Source organism: Limulus polyphemus, unplaced genomic scaffold (assembly GCF_000517525.1).
Source record: "Limulus polyphemus unplaced genomic scaffold, Limulus_polyphemus-2.1.2 Scaffold3181, whole genome shotgun sequence".
Taxonomy (NCBI): Eukaryota; Metazoa; Arthropoda; class Merostomata; order Xiphosura; family Limulidae; genus Limulus; species Limulus polyphemus.
Window position 1 is genome coordinate 34,509 of NW_013668791.1, and position 9,563 is coordinate 44,071.

Consider the following 9,563-nt stretch of genomic DNA (forward strand, 5'->3'; position numbering starts at 1 on the left):
AATATATATATATATATATATATTTCGTTTCGAATGAAAAAAAGAACTTATAGATAGTTCAAATCAACCCAATATGAAGAATATCAGATCATTTTGATCCCCGGCCCGGCATGGCCAGGTGGTTAAGGCACTCGACTCGCAATCTGAGGGTCGCGGGTTCGAATCCCCGTCACACCAAACATGCTCGCCCTTTCAGCCTGGGGGCGTTATAATGTGACGGTCAATACCACTATTCGTTGGTAAAAGAGTAGCCCAAGAGTTGGTGGTGGGTGGTGATGACTAGCTGCCTTCCCTCTAGTCTTACACTGCTAAATTAGGGATGGCTAACGCAGATAGCCCTCGTGTAGCTTTGCGCGAAATTCCAAATAAATCAAACATCATTTTCCTTTGGAAACAGCAAGAAGAATGACAATTCTGCTAAACAATACAAAAACCAATTTGCCGTGACACATATTGCAACACTATTTTAGAGGCCTGGCATGGCCAGGTGGTTAGGGCACTCGACTTGCAATCTGCGGGTTGGAATCCTTGTCACACCAAACATGTTTGCTCTTTCAGCCATGGGGGCGTTATAATGTGACGGTCAATCCCACTATTCGTTGATAAAAGAGTAACCCAAGAGTTGGCGGTGGATGGTGATGACTAGCTGTATTCCCTCAACTCTTACACTGCTAAATTAGGGACGGCTAGCCCTCGTGTAGCTTTGCGCGAAATCCATAACAAACGAACACTATTTTAGCATTATTTATAGTAATGTCTACTGATATTAATGTTTTATCTCCACATAACCACATAGTATTTAATCCTGCATTTTTTTTCAAATTGCATGATTCAGATTACCAAAAAAGAAGAAGAGTACACAAATATTGTTCTAGAATTTTCGCCCAAAGCCACTAAAAGGTACATCTGCGCACAACCGTCCCTACTTTTGAACTGATATGATAGAATGGAAGGCAGCTAGTTACAGTACCCATCGCCAACTTTTGGGTTTCTCTTGTCTGATCAGATAGTGAGATTTGTAATTAATTTTATAAGGTAAGAAATAAAATAAAATTTAATTTTGTTCAGAAAGCACAAAAAACTTTGATGCAGGATAAAGCAACTACTAGTTGTGTTCTGTTTTATACGTAACCTCTGCTGAAAGATATTTTTCATCATTTCTATATCAGTTATTCAATAAATACATCTTCTAGGACGTAATTTACTACTTCCAAGACACGAGATTGTTTGACATGTTTTTTTAAAATCAAAATTAACTTCTACAGCTGTCTATGGAATTTATTATAAGGTAATCCAAAAGTTAGTTGCCTCATACCTAAATCTCTTTCATTTGACTTGCAGTACGAAAAAACTCATTGACAAATAAACTTTACCTGTTTGAAGTTCTGGAGGTATCTGTTAAGTTTCTGGTCGTTCGTTTGTTAATTTTCCGTAGAAATTCTTTCCGAGAAACTTCAGCGATACAAGTCCTTTCTTAAATAAAACTAGTTTATTCTTTCTCAACTCAACTTTGCAATACACTTAATTTCCACAGTCACTTTAACTTAAACACACGCTATAATTCAAAACGATTCACGCACTTTACTTCCGGTCACTACCGCGTCTCTGTCTCTGCCTGTCTGCAGTTCTATCCTTACCGTCACTTTATTTGCCGGCTTATATACTATAAAAGCGTACACCTGGGTTACACTCGTCTCTTCGTGAATCTTCTAGATACTCATCACGTGTTACTAGCGTCACGGGACTTCTGCTGTCGTAACATATCCCATAAAGTTTTGGTAGTAGGCTCTACACCAAACAGATTAAAGTGGGATATAAAAGAATCGTTAAAATACACCAGTATTTCACCGACGTTAACCCATATTATCCTGGTGATGTAATACATAATTATTTCACTGTATTAAAGCTCTTCTACTATTAAGGTATAAAGCTATCTCAAAGGGAATACATTTCTAATTCAGTTTTCTACATTTGGTATAATATAGTTCAAACAGTCTAGGATTTTCAATAATCGTAGATAATATTTATCTGAAATCACAAACGCTACATTTTTTGTTTGTTTGTTGTTAAGACAAATCTGCATAATGGGCTATCTGTGCAGCGCCCACCACAGATATCGAAACTCTGTTTTTAGCGTTGTAAGCTTTCAGACTTACCACTAAGCCCCTAAATTGTATAAAAAGCTTTAAAGATACATATAAATATATAATAACTTTACGAAAATAAAATACTTAAAAGTTTTTTTGAATAAAATATTTTTCTGTTTATAATGATTCACACGTTTTGGTCATACGAGAATAATATTTTGTAATCGATTATTTGGGCGATAGGAAAACTTAAATATCCTTTTGAAATTAAAAAAACGCACCTGAAATTATGGATTGATAATAAGGTGATTTACGATTAAGCACGTAAACGTCTTTTACACATATTAGTGTCTTTCATATATGATTCTAATATGTATTCTTTTGTAAAACTAGTAAATCATATGAAGTAGTCGTTATAGTGCCATCTGGTGGCCATTGTCTAAGACAGAGAAATGCCGATAAGAGAGAGGAGATCATCAAGACAGTCAGAAGCACTACAAAGGAGGTTACAAAACCTGCTGTCGACATACAAATAACTGTTCCTTCTTCTCGTTCTTGGGTGTGGTAAACGGATATATTATCATTGACTAACTCTGTTAAACACTACCTCGGTTATTTTCTCTACAACAGTGCTACTATCGCGATTAGGAACTTTCACGTCTTCCGTGAAACTAATGTCACGTTCCTCACGTGACCTTCAAGCGAAAATATACCTAGGAGAAGGAAATTATTTGGTGTCTTCGCGAAAAATATTGGGGTCTACCAGATAAGAACATTGTTCGAGACACTGGTACCCGCAGATCTGTATGGTACCTTGAATATGCACCTACATAGAATCTGGGAACTTGAAGGCTTGAAAGTGGGAATAGGAGAGGACAGAAGAAATGAAGCAAAAATCCTTAATTTTTTGTAAATCTACTCATGAGTTTAGCTTCTACCATCAACAAGCTCAATGGGTGCTCGTTTGTCATCATGGGGAATACAGTTTCTGACTAGCATATCAAATCTGTTCTCTTCATCTTTTATAGCTAGTATCATTGTCATCGTCTGACCAATTTTGTTTATTCCTGCTGCTTAGCTGGCCCAAGGCCCCTTCCCTACCTGAATCTGCATCCAACATTCGACATTGTGTCCAGCAAAGTCAGCTCGTACCACATCTAGGATGGCAACTGGGAAAGGTCGAAAGGTGACAGATTTTTCGTATTGATCATGCCACGCGCATGGAAGTTTCCGAGCTTGGTCCCATGCTTCTTGTACCTGAGGATCATACTGGACAACGATAATATTCTGAAAAGATGTGCCACTTCCACTGTTTCCTCCATAAAGTCCACTTTGAGTATTTCTTGAAGTGCCACAGCTATTAATGGAAATGTCAAAGTAAACACTCTTACGCCCTGATCCCGCAGGTAGATGGACACATTTACTGTAATAATAATGACCTCTACTGAAGATAATGCCGAGGAAAGGTTTATCAAATTCAATAGCAGCTTTGATCAAGTTTTTCGCATTAGATGTATAATGGGATAATTTTATACATCTCAGGTTTGCGTAATAGCCAATAATCCGAGTCAGGAATGGTTGGAAGCTCTATAAATATGCTGTTTTGTAGGTTGGGTTCAAGTCCTTGCTCTCCAGAAAATTCAAGAGGACCTTCACGTCTTTATTTATGGAGAAAAACAGGTTGAGGAGGCCCAAAGCTACCATTTTTGGTCAACAACATATCTTCCTAAATCTCCATGTTTTACATCGAGGAGTAGAGACAGAAGACTACGAAAACCTTGCCGAATTGGTATTGGTAATTATAGGGTTGAAATGACCCTCCAAGCCAAAATCCAGATTTCAGAAAAGATAGTGGATGGTACTGTCTTAGAAGCGAATAAATATTTTCTTTCAGGTCATCTTGAGTCACCAGAGGGCAAGAGAAAAACCGTGTCAAGCGAAATTATGTTGGTCGTATGTAACAGTAACACTATCCATGTAACTTTAAAATTAATAAGTTTGACTGGAATAACTGAAAACAAGCCAACTAAGATACTTTCAAAGTTAGAGTATTTTGCAACCACCTAATATTTGATCGTCGCACAGGGTTTGTATTTATTTCTCTTACTTCGTTTTGCATTTCAAGCTGTTGTAGTTAAAAACAAACACTCTCATCCAACAAATAGTAATAACTAACATATAAAGACAAGCGTGACAGCAGATATGGTAGTTTGTTACTGGATGGATTGCATTACTGTATAATGATGCTAACATTCTATCGAGGGAGTTTGTTTGTAATGAAGCACAAAGCTACACAATGGGCTATTTGTGCTCTATCAACCACGGGTATCGGAACCCGGATTCTGGCGTTGTAAGTCCGCAGACATACCGCTGTGCCACTGAGGGGCGAGGGAGTTTGTTATTGTATGGATTGCATTACTGTATAAAGCTGCTGATATTCTACAGAGGGAGGTTGTTACTGTATGCATTACATTACTGTATAAAGCTGCTGACATTCTACCGAGGAAGTTTGTTACTGTGTGCATTGCATTACTGTATAAAGATGCTAACATTCTATCGAGGGAGTTTGTTACTGTGTGCATTGGATTACTGTATAAAGCTGCTGACATTCTACCGAGGAAGTTTGTTACTGTATGGATTATATTTCTTTACAAACGTGCAGATCCTGTTTTCTCTGTGGAGTGAAGTGGATTATACGCCGATGTGTTACAGTACTTCAGAGTGTGCAAAGTGAACCATTTTTCTTCCCAGAAAACACGTCACGGTAAAATACACTGTCTTTGGAAATAAATGAATTGATCAGGTATGACCTTCTTTTTGTAAGACTGTGGATAAATACTTCTTAAATCTTTTGGAGTGGATTAAGTTAAAAACACTTTTTTTGATTAAAGCTGGAAGGGATTTCTTATCTCTGCTTGTTATATATATTATTATTTTGATCCTTAAAAACTTTAGTACAAGTTATGTAAAACAAATATTGGGGTATGTTACCGACTGTTAAGAGTGCAAATAAATGTGTTTTAACTGCCTGTGGCTTTTGACTAATCAAACAGTTCCTAATAAAATTCCTATGCCTAAAACATTTTTGAACTTAAGAAGAATCAAGGTGATAAATATGTATTCTTGACAGTTTGATTATTCAAGGCAAGAGGCATGTCAGTATAAATTTTATTTTTAATTATTTTTCCTTTAAGGTAGAAAAACAAGTTACGATTTTAGAAAGTAGATTAGTTACTGTTTTATGAACTACTTTCATTTCTAGATAATAAATAGCTGTTTGGATTTTTTCCAAACCTTTCCTGTGAATTATGTGACAGTTTCTACTGACTGAAACTTTTGGAGGTTGTTTATTAATGATTTTGAATGAGTAAAAATGATTATTTAAGTTAATTCTTGAATGGACAAGAACAGAAAAGTGCGAGTGATTGATTATTAATGGCTGGGACCTATAGACTAGGCATTAGACGCCCTTGTTTGGCCACGCCCACAGTTTGGGATCGATTTTTAAGTGTTCCAAGTAACTTTATCACCAACTGTTGAAATACCCGAAACTAAAGCTAATATACCTCTTGGGCCTTGAAAAAGCAGTTTTTTTTCTTCTCTCTTTCTTAATACGAACACAGATGTAAAAGATTGTACACAGACATATATTTTTTGACATTGACATATTCTTCTATAGTCTGTAAATGACGCAGTAATTAAGCCATATATTTCCAGGCTATTGCTACACAAGCGAGTAGGAATTGAATGAAAGCTGCCACTAGAAATAATAGTCGTCTTAGAAATGCAACTGGAAAAGACGGAGATGAAAAAAAAAAACATTATTACGGTGAAAGAAAATCACATTTTTCTCCTGTATTACAAAATATATTAATTTATATCGAATACATTTTTACATTATTAGAAAATTCGATAGACCTGGAGAAGTAAAAATAACAACACAAATACAACGATATGATACACATAACGGTGCTGAAGTCGATACAAAAATTACAAAATATCATGGTTAACTCACTGCAGTTGATTCTCATTTAACTTTGTTATTGATGATTGATTCTTGCACCACAGAAATATCAGAAATATCAAAGCTATGATATTACTTAAATCAAGAATCAAAGGGATTATTAAAAATTTCCTTCTTATTCAAATGCTGGATTTGAGGCGTTATTTTTTGGTATCTTCAATAAGTGAACACTAGGTGTATTATTTCTAAAGTGGTTTAAGATTTCCCCACAACTGCACAATAAAGTATATATATATATATATATACCTGACAAAATTGAGATCATCATTTACACCTTACAATAAATCTTTAACATTAATTATAACTTTAAAATACTTAGCTAGTACTCATAGCATCGGTATTTAAGGTATTTCACGAATACTCAGTTTAGGTTATCATTATCGTTCTTGAAGCTTGAAATTTTTGTCTATCAACCACGAAAACTTTATAATTTTCATATAAATGTTCTTTGTAACTTTGTGAAAATGATTGAAAAAATATATATCAATAATGCTGTTATTCTACTTTCTAAAGTTATTTTGTTCCATTAAGTACGGGCAACTGCTTATAGTAACAACTTATCAAATGAAATGTATGAATGTTTGCAATATGTTTATTTCTAATAAGTCAGTTTATCACATTATTTCCGTTTTTATTAATGTGGTAATTGATACTTAGAGATGAACCACGCGCATAGTTCAACACACGTTTCATTCGTACGTACGTCATAATCATTCATCACATCTGTTCATTTTGGAAGAAGAGTGTGAACGTCCTCTATTGTCTGAATGCCAATGGCTGAAAGTATATGCGTTATAAGAATTATCAGAGGCGTTATACTGATTCATGTGGCAACAGTGCTGTGTTCCTTAGAATAAAATTTAGTGTATTGTGCAGATTCTATAAAGATTTATAATTTCAACAGAATCTCAATAAAAATTCCCTCGATTAATAAGGCGGATTGGCTGTAAATTTACCTGCTAAATTTTGTTTTTCAAAAAAATATGTTTATAATTTGCCTTCATTAATACTTGGAAAGATAACATTTTTCCCTCTCTTATCCATTTACCACGTTAACAATAAAGCAACTTTTATAATAAAAAGTATCTCGGTATTTTGCCCACAGCGGGTATTAAAACCCAATCTTTTTTAGAGTGATAAGCCTTAAGACTTTCCCCTGAATCACAGAAAGCACTCGATTATACTGTTACAATAACAGCTAAGACAAACTGCTTTATCTTAAATAATTTTGTAAAAATTCTCATTTACTTTATACGTAAATCCAATTATATACAAATCATATAAACAAAAGTATGATATGTGACGAAAATTTAGCTAGTTCATTTTTTGTTTATATTTTTATGTAGAACAGACATAAATCTAAAGAAAACTCTCCGAATTCAGCCACTTGTTTCTCGTGGAAGCAGAAAACATTTTAAATCAATACAAGGCCCGACATGGACAGGTGGTTAGGGCGCTTGACTCGAAATCTGCGGGTCGTGGGTGTGAATCCCTGCCCTACCAAACATGTTCACCCTTTCAGCCGTGAGGGCGTTATAATGTGGCGGTCAATTCCACTATTCGTTGGTAAAAGAGTAGCCCAAGACTTGGCGATAGGTGGTGATGACTAGCTGCTTTCCCTTTTCGTAAAGCTACTGAAACATGTAAAGTCTTTTAATTTCTGGCCGTCAGCCAAAAAAAAATTTGTCGTGCATTTTAAATGTTGATCCTATTTTTAATTTTAAAATGTGTTGCACAAGTTTCCGTAATTGAATCTTCATGAAAATATCTTTATTGTAATTTATTTCTTCATATATAATTACTAAAAGCTTGACAATTCCGTAATTATTTATTTAATCCTACTATATCGTATAAACGAGCTGAATCGGTTTGTTTGTAGTTAAGCACAAAGCTGCACAATGGGCTATCTGTGCTCTGCCCACCACGGGTATTGAAACCCGGATTCTAGCGTTGTAAGTCCACAGACATACCGCTGTGCCACTGGGGGGGGGGGGACAGCTGAATCGGAATCGCAAAGTTTCACTCAATATATTAAAATTCGGTTTTGTAAGGGCAAGTATAGTTGAGATAATTAATATCATGAATATTGAGAAATTAAAATATTAGAAATAGTCTTATGAGTAATTACTACTCCCAATATTTCTTTCCAAAACTGTGCGTTGTCACCAGCTAACCCTACATCTCTGTTTAACAAAGAATTATTTATTTTACTGCACAAAATTTCTATTGATTCTCTATATTCAATTCACCTTGAGTGGGGACATGCCCCCAGACTCACCCCTCCGCCCAAACACACACCGTAGATTGAGCTGCTTTTAGCAGCCTCTTGTACTTCCATTCTCTCAGTGTAAAATCTGCATGTCTAGCCAAACACCCCCACTTTACGACTCCTTTCTACACCACAGATGCCATTCTATAGATGACATGTTTCGATAATGTGCTCAACAAGTGAAGAGTTAGCATCTTTTTATTACGGACATACACGTTAAGACAATATTTCAAATCACGTTTAGTTTGATCAATATATTATTTGTTACATTCACTCCTAATTTGATATATATATACCTTCGTTTTGTTTTCATCTAAAATGTCTTTTTTATCTTTAGTACTAGAAAGAATTGTTTTAATTTTGTTAAATTATTTAAAAATAGGAATAAAATTATGTTTTCCGAATACACTGGTGATTTGGCTATTTATATCTTGTATATACCGTAACATTACTCTACCATTGATTTTAATATCATATACACTGTTTAATCTAGTACATTGCTTGATGAAAATTGAATTATATATATATATTTTGTTCAATGATGTCAACATTATAACCTCTTTCGTCAGCAATGTTTTTTATATAATTCAATTCGTTTTTCAAATTATTAGAATCAGAACAGATTTTAAATGCTCTGTCTATATAAGTAGGAAAAGTTGTATCCATATAAAGGTCGCATAGTGCTGGAGAAAGAGGGAAACCCATGACTAATCCAATTTCCTGCTCGTAATACATTTCACCAACTTTTGAAAAATAATTTTCAACAGACACTCTAGTTAAATTAATGATGTCAACTGTTTCGATTGGAGAAATGGAACCTTGAACTAATCTATCCTGAAAACAATTAATAGCATCTTTCACCTATTGTCATTAGGTTTTCACCCCTGATTATAGTAGCGTAAAGCTACCGAAACGTGTAGTCTTTTAATTGTTGGCTGTCGGCCAAATATAATTTCATTGTGCATTTGAAAAGTTGATCCTATTTTTAATTTTAAAGGATATTTTTAAACCTTATGGTTTACGTTATGAGTCGTTGATCCTATTTTTAATTTTAAAGGATATTTTTAAACCTTATGGTTTACGTTATGAGTCGTTGATCCTATTTTTAATTTTACAAGGATATTTGGCCCGGCATGGCCAGGTGGATAAGGCGCTCGACTCTCATTCAGAGGGTCGCGGGTTC

General features: G+C 34.9%; 1 pseudogene; it reads right to left on the reverse strand.

Moving 5' to 3' along the window:
* Positions 1-2,814: 2,814 nt before the first annotated feature.
* LOC106468830 lies at positions 2,815-8,449 on the reverse strand (annotated as a pseudogene).
* Between the last annotated feature and the right edge of the window lie 1,114 nt (positions 8,450-9,563).